Source organism: Hyla sarda, unplaced genomic scaffold, assembly GCF_029499605.1.
Source record: "Hyla sarda isolate aHylSar1 unplaced genomic scaffold, aHylSar1.hap1 scaffold_66, whole genome shotgun sequence".
NCBI classification, from domain to species: domain Eukaryota; kingdom Metazoa; phylum Chordata; class Amphibia; order Anura; family Hylidae; genus Hyla; species Hyla sarda.
This window is the reverse complement of record NW_026610675.1, coordinates 636,388-645,000: the sequence shown is the minus strand read 5'-3', so window position 1 is coordinate 645,000 and position 8,613 is coordinate 636,388. Positions and strand designations below refer to the sequence as shown.

The window sequence follows — 8,613 nt, the reverse complement described above, 5'->3', positions numbered from 1 at the left end:
TAGTAGTTATACACCTCCCCTCCAGCTCTATCTCTATGGGACCAGTTTATATAGTAGTTATACACCTCCCCTCCAGCTCTATCTGTATACTGCCGCTATCTCTATGGGACCTGTGTGTGTATAGTAGTTATACACCTCCCCTTCAGCTCTATCTGTATACTGCTGCTATCTCTATGGGACCTGTGTGTATAGTAGTTATACACCTCCCCTCCAGCTCTATCTGTATACTGCTGATATCTCTATGGGACCAGTTTATATAGTAGTTATACACCTCCCCTCCAGCTCTATCTGTATACTGCTGATATCTCGTTAGAACAAGTTATACACCAGGCCTCCAGAATACGTTCTGTAGAATGATCCTGATTCACTGATTCTGGACATGGGTCTTGACCCCAGGGGGTGGGCACAGAGGATGATGGGGCACCAGGTCCTGCCCTGTGGTGCCTCTGATAAATCGTTTTATCCCGGACGGGTTACGATTCGCTTTGTCGCTGGTGTTTGCTGGATCCAGGGTTGTTGTAAAAATGATTCCGTGTGTACGAGACGACGCGGGGGGAACGCGGACTGGGCCCTGATTCCTGGAGCGGCCGCTGGATGTGATGTTCTTCATCAAACAGGTCACATCCGTTGTCACCTAATCCCAGCTCAGAGGGGGCCAAGTCCTCTCCCCCCGGGGCCCCGCACCGTCTCTACGTGTCTCCTGTCACCGGAAATGTTCTCAGATTTATCTTATTGATAGATATTACACCTCAACGCCATGTGTAGAGGCCAAACATATCACAAGAAATAAACCCCCATCTCCTGGAATAAACAACGCGGTCATGTGATGAGGAATCGCGCAAAAGAAGTCGGAAAACTGTCAATAAAAGATGAAAAGAAACAAAATAGCAAAAAAGAACAAAAAGCTGAACAGTAGGGGAAAAGACTCACAGGCTTTATCTTTGAGTGGGAGGAGGAAACAGGACTCACAGGCTTTATGTATGAGTGGGAGGAGGAAGCAGGACTCACAGGCTTTATCTATGAGTGGGAGGAGGAAGCAGGACTCACAGGCGTTATCTATGAGTGGGAGGAGGAAGCAGGACTCACAGGCTTTATCTATGAGTGGAAGGAGGAAGCAGGACTCAGAGGCTTTATCTATGAGTGGGAGGAGGAAGCAGGACTCACAGGCATTATCTATAAATAGGAGGAGGAGGCAGGACTCACAGGCTTTATCTATGAGTGGGAGGAGGAAGCAGGACTCACACGCTTTATGAGTGGGAGGAGGAAGCAGGACTCACAGGCTTTATCTATGAGTGAGAGGAGGAAGCAGAACTCACAGGCTTTATCTATGAGTGGGAGGAGGAAGCAGGACTCACAGGCTTTATCTATGAGTGGGAGGAGGAAGCAGGACTCACAGGCTTTATCTATGAGTGGGAGGAGGAAGCAGGACTCACAGGCTTTATCTTTGAGTGGGAGGAGGAAACAGGACTCACAGGCTTTATGTATGAGTGGGAGGAGGAAGAAGGACTCACAGGCTTTATTTATGAGTGGGAGGAGGAAGCAGGACTCACAGGCTTTATTTATGAGTGGGAGGAGGAAGCAGGACTCACAGGCTTTATCTATGAGTGGGAGGAGGAAGCAGGACTCACAGGCATTATCTATAAATAGGAGGAGGAGGCAGGACTCACAGGCTTTATCTATGAGTGGGAGGAGGAAGCAGGACTCACACGCTTTATGAGTGGGAGGAGGAAGCAGGACTCACAGGCTTTATCTATGAGTGAGAGGAGGAAGCAGGACTCACAGGCTTTATCTATGAGTGGGAGGAGGAAGCAGGACTCACAGGCTTTATCTATGAGTGGGAGGAGGAAGCAGGACTCACAGGCTTTATCTATGAGTGGGAGGAGGAAGCAGGACTCACAGGCTTTATCTATGAGTGGGAGGAGGAAGCAGGACTCACAGGCTTTATCTATGAGTGGGAGGAGGAAACATGACTCACAGGCTTTATCTATGAGTGGGAGGAGGAAGCAGGACTCACAGGCTTTATGAGTGGGAGGAGGAAACAGGACTCACAGGCTTTATCTATGAAAGGGAGGAGGAAGCAGGACTCACAGGCTTTATTTATGAGTGGGAGGAGGAAGCAGGACTCACAGGCTTTATTTATGAGTGGGAGAAGGAAGCAGGATTCACAGGCTTTATCTATGAGTGGGAGGAGGAAGCAGGACTCACAGGCTTTATCTATGAGTGGGAGGAGGAAGCAGGACTCACAGGCTTTATTAATGAGTGGGAGGAGGAAGCAGGATTCACAGGCTTTATGAGTGGGAGGAGAACGCAGGACTCACAGCCTTTATCTATGAGTGGGAGGAGGAAGCAGGACTCACAGGCTTCATCTATAAATAGGAAGAGGAAGCAGGACTCTCAGGCACTATATGAGAGGGAGGGGGAAGCAGGAATCACAGGCTTTATCTATAAATAGGAGGAGGAGGCAGGACTCACAGGCTTTATGTATGAGTGGGAGGTGGAAGCAGGACTCACAGGCTTTATCTATGTTTGGGAGGAGGAAGCAGGACTCACAGGCTTTATCTATGAGTGGGAGGAGGAAGCAGGACTCACAGGCTTTATCTATGAGTGGGAGGAGGAAGCAGGACTCACAGGCTTTATGAGTGGGAGGAGGAAACAGGACTCACAGGCTTTATCTATATATAGGAGGAGGAGGCAGGACTCACAGGCTTTATGTATGAGTGGGAGGGGGAAGCAGGACTCACAGGCTTTATCTATGATTGGGAGGAGGAAGCAGGACTCACAGGCTTTATCTATGAGTGGGAGGAGGAAGCAGGACTCACAGGCTTTATCTATGAGTGGGAGCGGGAAGCATGACTCACAGGCTTTATCTATGAGTGGGAGGGGGAAGCAGGACTTACAGGCTTTATCTATGAGTGGGAGGAGGAAGCAGGACTCACAGGCTTTATCTATGAGTGGGAGGAGGAAGCAGGACTCACAGGCTTTATCTATGAGTGGGAGGGGGAAGCAGGACTCACAGGCTTTATCTATGAGTGGGAGGGGAAAGCAGGACTCACAGGCTTAATTTATGAGTGGGAGGGGGAAGCAGGACTCACAGGCTTTATCTATGAGGGGGAGGGGGAAGCAGGACTCACAGGCTTTATCTATGAGTGGGAGGGGAAAGCAGGACTCACAGGCATTATCTATGAGTGGAAGGAGGAAGAAGAACTCACAGGCTTTATCTATGAGTGGGAGGAGGAAGAAGACTCACAGGCTTTATCTATGAGTGGGAGGAGGAAGCAGGACTCACAGGCTTTATCTATTAATAGGAGGAGGAAGCAGGATTCACAAGCTTTATCTATGAGTGGGAGGGGAAAGCAGGACTCACAGGCTTTATCTATGAGTGGGAGGAGGAAGAAGGACTCACAGGCTTTATCTATGAGTGGGAGGAGGAAGCAGGACTCACAGGCTTTATCTATGAGTGGGAGGAGGAAGCAGGACTCACAGGCTTTATCTATGAGTGGTAGGAGGAAGCAGGACTCACAGGCTTTATATATGAGTGGGAGGAGGAAGCAGGACTCACGGGCTTTATCTATGAGTGGAAGGAGGAAGAAGGACTCACATGCTTTATCTATGAGTGGAAGGAGGAAGAAGGACACACAGGCTTTATCTATGAGTGGAAGGAGGGAGAAGGACTCACAGGCTTTATCTATGAGTGGGAGGAGGAAGCAGGACTCACAGGCTTTATCTATGAGTGGGAGGGGGAAGGACTCACAGGCTTTATCTATGAGTGGGAGGGGAAAGCAGGACTCACAGGCATTATCTATGAGTGAAAGGAGGAAGAAGGACTCACAGGCATTATCTATGAGTGAAAGGAGGAAGAAGGACTCACAGGCTTTATCTATGAGTGGGAGGAGGAAGCAGGACTCACAGGCTTTATCTATAAATAGGAGGAGAAAGCAGGACTCACAGGCTTTATCTATGAGTGGGAGGAGGAAGCAGGACTCACAGGCTTTATCTATGATTGGGAGGGGGAAGCAGGACTCACAGGCATTATCTATGATTGGGAGGGGGAAGCAGGACTCACAGGCATTATCTATGATTGGGAGGGGGAAGCAGGACTCACAGGCTTTATCTATGAGTGGGAGGAGGAAGCAGGACTCACAGGCTTTATCTATGAGTGGGAGGAGGAAGCAGGACTCACAGGCTTTATCTATGAGTGGGAGGGGAGGGACAGCTGTATAGCTAATTGATTAATGCAAGATAGAAATAAGGGATCATTCACAACGCAATTTTGGGCTACGGCAGCCGAATCCGCACAACATTCATTGTACTGAGCCGGACAGAGTCACTCCGTTTCAGGACAGTATCATCTTTCTGTCCATAGACCTCACTGATATACCTAGCTGGCTAGGATCGTTCCCCTCCACACGACACTTGTGAAATCTTCGCCCCTTGTTCCTGGGACCAGTAATAAACATAAAGGAGGGGCCCGGCACACGGCGCAGGATATTATAGCTGTAAAGGTTACAAACAAAACAGGTTCTGTTATCCAGGATACTGGTTGGGTTACAATGTATCAGCAGTTGGGTAACATTTAAATGTCAGCGCTGGAGTCACATTGAGTCCTCGGCCCCAGAGATTATAGTTTATAGAAACCACCAGGACTTTACGCAACAGAGAAAATAATAGTAATAATAATCAAGGTGACATGTAAGAGATCATTTATATCAACTCAATTAGTCTCATAAATGTTTATAATTCTATCCCACTGTACAATAATCATACTAATATAATACTGCTCCTATATACAAGAATATAACTACTATAATACTGCTCCTATATACAAGAATATAACTACTATAATACTGCTCCTATATACAAGAATATAACTAATATAATACTGCTCCTATATACAAGAATATAACTACTATAATACTGCTCCTATATACAAGAATATAACTACTATAATACTGCCCCTATATACAAGAATATAACTACTATAATACTGCTCCTATATACAAGAATATAACTACTATAATACTGCTCCTATATACAAGAATATAACTACTATAATACTGCCCCCTATATACAAGAATATAACTACTATAATACTGCCCCTATATACAAGAATATAACTACTATAATACTGCTCCTATATACAAGAATATAACTACTATAATACTGCCCCCTATATACAAGAATATAACTACTATAATACTGCCCCTATATACAAGAATATAACTACTATAATACTGCTCCTATATACAAGTGTTACGCCGAGCGCTCCGGGTCCCCGCTCCTCCCCGGAGCGCTCGCTTCTCTCTCGCTACCGCAGCGCTCCGGGCAGCTCCACTGACCCAGTGCGCTGCGATACCGTCTCCAGCCGGGATGCGATTCGCGATGCGGGTAGCGCCCGCTCGCGATGCGCATCCCGGCTCCCGTACCTGACTCGCTCTCCGTCTGTCCTGTCCCGGCGCGCGCGGCCCCGCTCCCTAGGGCGCGCGCGCGCCGGGTCTCTGCGATTTAAAGGGCCACTGCGCCGCTGATTGGCGCAGTGGTTCCAATTAGTGTGTTCACCTGTGCACTCCCTATTTATACCTCACTTCCCCTGCACTCCCTCGCCGGATCTTGTTGCTATTGTGCCAGTGAAAGCGTTTCCTTGTGTGTTCCTAGCCTGTGTTCCAGACCTCCTGCCGTTGCCCCCGACTACGATCCTTGCTGCCTGCCCCGACCTTCTGCTACGTCCGACCTTGCTTCTGTCTACTCCCTTGTACCGCGCCTATCTTCAGCAGTCAGAGAGGTTGAGCCGTTGCTAGTGGATACGACCTGGTCACTACCGCCGCAGCAAGACCATCCCGCTTTGCGGCGGGCTCTGGTGAAAACCAGTAGTGACTTAGAACCGATCCACTAGCACGGTCCACGCCAATCCCTCTCTGGCACAGAGGATCCACTACCTGCCAGCCGGCATCGTGACAGTAGATCCGGCCATGGATCCCGCTGAAGTTCCTCTGCCAGTTGTCGCCGACCTCACCACGGTGGTCGCCCAGCAGTCACAACAGATAGCGCAACAAGGCCAACAGCTGTCTCAACTGACCGTTATGCTACAGCAGCTACTACCTCAGCTTCAGCAGTCATCTCCTCCGCCAGCTCCTGCACCTCCTCCGCAGCGAGTGGCCGCTTCTGGTCTACGACTATCCTTGCCGGATAAATTTGATGGGGACTCTAAATTCTGCCGTGGCTTTCTTTCCCAATGTTCCCTGCACTTGGAGATGATGTCGGACCAGTTCCCTACTGAAAGGTCTAAGGTGGCTTTCGTAGTCAGCCTTCTGTCTGGAAAAGCTCTGTCATGGGCCACACCGCTCTGGGACCGCAATGACCCCGTCACTGCCTCTATACACTCCTTCTTCTCGGAAATTCAAAGTGTCTTTGAGGAACCTGCCCGAGCCTCTTCTGCTGAGACTGCCCTGTTGAACCTGGTCCAGGGTAATTCTTCCGTTGGCGAGTACGCCGTACAATTCCGTACTCTTGCTTCAGAATTATCCTGGAATAATGAGGCCCTCTGCGCGACCTTTAAAAAAGGCCTATCCAGCAACATTAAAGATGTTCTGGCCGCACGAGAAATCCCTGCTAACCTACATGAACTCATCCATCTTGCCACTCGCATTGACATGCGTTTTTCCGAAAGGCGTCAGGAGCTCCGCCAGGATATGAACTTTGTTCGCACAAGGCGTTTTTTCTCCCCGGCTCCTCTCTCCTCTGGTCCCCTGCAATCCGTTCCTGTGCCTCCCGCCGTGGAGGCTATGCAGGTCGACCGGTCTCGCCTGACACCTCAAGAGAGGACACGACGCCGCATGGAGAATCTCTGCCTGTACTGTGCCAGTACCGAACACTTCCTGAAGGATTGTCCTATCCGTCCTCCCCGCCTGGAAAGACGTACGCTGACTCCGCACAAAGGTGAGACAGTCTTTGATGTCTACTCTGCTTCTCCACGTCTTACTGTGCCTGTGCGGATATCTGCCTCTGCCTTCTCCTTCTCTACTATGGCCTTCTTGGATTCCGGATCTGCAGGAAATTTTATTTTGGCCTCTCTCGTCAACAGGTTCAACATCCCAGTGACCAGTCTCGCCAGACCCCTCTACATCAATTGTGTAAACAATGAAAGATTGGACTGTACCATACGTTTCCGCACGGAGCCCCTTCTAATGTGCATCGGACCTCATCACGAGAAGATTGAATTTTTGGTCCTCCCCAATTGCACTTCCGAAATCCTCCTTGGACTACCCTGGCTTCAACTCCATTCCCCAACCCTGGATTGGTCCTCTGGGGAGATCAAGAGTTGGGGGCCCTCTTGTTTCAAGGACTGCCTAAAACCGGTTCCCAGTACCCCTTGCCGTGACTCTGTGGTTCCCCCTGTAACCGGTCTCCCTAAGGCCTATATGGACTTTGCGGATGTTTTTTGCAAAAAACAAGCTGAGACTCTACCTCCTCACAGGCCTTATGATTGTCCTATTGACCTCCTCCCGGGCACTACTCCACCCCGGGGCAGAATCTATCCTCTGTCCGCCCCAGAGACTCTTGCTATGTCGGAGTACATCCAGGAAAATTTAAAAAAAGGCTTTATCCGTAAATCCTCCTCTCCTGCCGGAGCCGGATTTTTCTTTGTGTCCAAAAAAGATGGCTCTCTACGTCCTTGCATTGACTACCGCGGTCTTAATAAAATCACGGTAAAGAACCGCTACCCCCTACCCCTCATCTCTGAACTCTTTGATCGCCTCCAAGGTGCCCACATCTTTACCAAACTGGACTTAAGAGGTGCTTATAATCTCATCCGCATCAGAGAGGGGGATGAATGGAAAACGGCATTTAACACTAGAGATGGACACTTTGAGTATCTGGTCATGCCCTTTGGCCTGTGCAACGCCCCTGCCGTCTTCCAAGACTTTGTTAATGAAATTTTTCGTGATCTCTTATACTCCTGTGTTGTTGTATATCTGGACGATATCCTGATTTTTTCTGCCAATCTAGAAGAACACCGCCAGCATGTCCGTATGGTTCTTCAGAGACTTCGTGACAATCAACTTTATGCCAAGATAGAGAAATGTCTGTTTGAATGCCAATCTCTTCCTTTCCTAGGATACTTGGTCTCTGGCCAGGGACTACAAATGGATCCAGACAAACTCTCTGCCGTCTTAGATTGGCCACGCCCCTCCGGACTCCGTGCTATCCAACGTTTTTTGGGGTTCGCCAATTATTACAGGCAATTTATTCCACATTTTTCTACCGTTGTGGCCCCTATCGTGGCTTTAACCAAAAAAAATACCAATCCCAAGTCTTGGCCTCCTCAAGCGGAAGACGCCTTTAAACGGCTCAAGTCTGCCTTTTCTTCGGCTCCCGTGCTCTCCAGACCTGACCCATCTAAACCCTTCCTATTGGAGGTTGATGCCTCCTCTGTGGGAGCTGGAGCGGTCCTTCTACAAAAAAATTCTTCCGGGCATGCTGTTACTTGTGGTTTTTTTTCTAGGACCTTCTCTCCGGCGGAGAGGAACTACTCCATCGGGGATCGAGAGCTTCTAGCCATTAAATTAGCACTTGAGGAATGGAGGCATCTGCTGGAGGGATCAAGATTTCCAGTTA

At 49.0% G+C, this 8,613-nt stretch overlaps 1 long non-coding RNA gene across 1 annotated transcript in view; it reads right to left on the bottom strand.

Annotated features, from left to right (window-relative positions):
* The window catches only part of LOC130342875 (uncharacterized), a 57,116-nt gene that overhangs the window by 4,654 nt on the left and 43,849 nt on the right, over positions 1-8,613 (bottom strand). Inside the window, exon 3 of the long non-coding RNA XR_008882344.1 lies at positions 4,379-4,494. This is a non-coding gene — a long non-coding RNA (uncharacterized LOC130342875). The remainder of the gene's footprint in view (positions 1-4,378; positions 4,495-8,613) is intronic.